The sequence below is a fragment of the Seriola lalandi genome, unplaced genomic scaffold, assembly GCF_002814215.2.
Source record: "Seriola lalandi dorsalis isolate HSWRI2012SDOR001 ecotype SW California unplaced genomic scaffold, Sedor1 jcf7180002051997, whole genome shotgun sequence".
NCBI lineage: Eukaryota > Metazoa > Chordata > Actinopteri > Carangiformes > Carangidae > Seriola > Seriola lalandi.
The window spans coordinates 15,101-16,352 of record NW_019522550.1 but is presented as its reverse complement, the minus strand read 5'-3'; the positions used below and the strand labels follow the sequence as shown (position 1 = coordinate 16,352).

Sequence of the window (1,252 nt, the reverse complement as noted above, 5' to 3'; positions counted from 1 at the left end):
AACGGGGAGAAGACCTTCACCCTGGTTAGAGACAGACCTCTGTGATCGGCGAACGTCACCTGCTTTTTAGCTTTTCTGGTGTCTTTGGCAGAGGAATGTCCGACGTCCGGCGCCGGCTCAACGCGCTGCGGCGGCTGGAACCTGAGGCTGGAGCTCAGAGCAGGTGAACAGCTGTTAGGAGGCGTCCTGTAGACGAAGTCCTCGGTGGACAGGTACAGAGGTAAGGCCATGTCAATCGGCATGGTGGTCTCCGGAGGACCACTGAAAGACAGGAAGTAGAGAGTTTACACAATAAAACCACTGCAGCACAGACCGTGGAGGGGAGGACATGGATGGGTTCCCCTGGTTCTCCCTGGTTCTCCCTGGTTCTCCCTGGTTCTCCCTGGTTACCCGTGTATCTTCTAAATGATTTCACTGTTTCAGTTGTAATTAGCCTGAGATCAGCGGTCAGAAACTCTGTTACAGGAATATTCTGTTTTTACAAACTGAACTATTAATTGGTTAATTAAGAAAGAAAATATTAATTCATGATTCACGTAAAATCAGTCACAGGGACGTTTTTCTGTTTGACTACTTTACATATTTAAAGAACATTTCATTATGATCACATCCTTTTATATAAAGAACAGAAAGTTTTTTTTAAATTATTTCTCGTTTAAGTATTTATTCTACAGTATTTTATTTATTCTACAATGTTATTAATTTTATTGTATTTTATTAATTTTACTGTATTTTATTTATTTTAAAGTATCGTATTTATTCTACAGTATTTCATTTATTTCACAGTATTTTATTTATTTCACAGTATTTTATTTATTCTACAGTATTTTATTTATTTTAAAGTATTTTAAGAGTCAGGGGCGTCTCAGTGGTTCACCTGGTGGAACGAGCACCACAAAGGCTCGGTCCTCACCACATTGGACCAGGTTCGAGTCCCAACTGTCCTGTCTCTATAATAAAGGAACAAAAGTCCCAAAATAACTTTAAAATCAGAATCAGCTTTAAAAACAACGACAGGTTGACTGTGATGTCCACAGAGAGACGAGTCTCAGTCTGTCTCTAAACCATGATTCACTTCACCTGTACCGACCTCACGTGACCTGCTCCTGGTCCACGGTCCTGATTTTAATCTAAGAGGAAGTTAATGAGGAAACAGGAAGTCCCGCTGTCTGATCTGGGGGTCTCATGCCGGAAGTGTGTCCGCTCTTCAGCCCCTTCCGCTGTAAAACCACGTATCACTGTGCAACCCCCC

The 1,252-nt window shown here is 41.9% G+C and overlaps 1 pseudogene; it reads right to left on the bottom strand.

The window, feature by feature from the left end:
* The window catches only part of LOC111649797 (protein phosphatase 1 regulatory subunit 3B pseudogene), a 2,019-nt pseudogene extending 1,322 nt beyond the window's left edge, over positions 1 to 697 (bottom strand).
* Between the last annotated feature and the right edge of the window lie 555 nt (positions 698 to 1,252).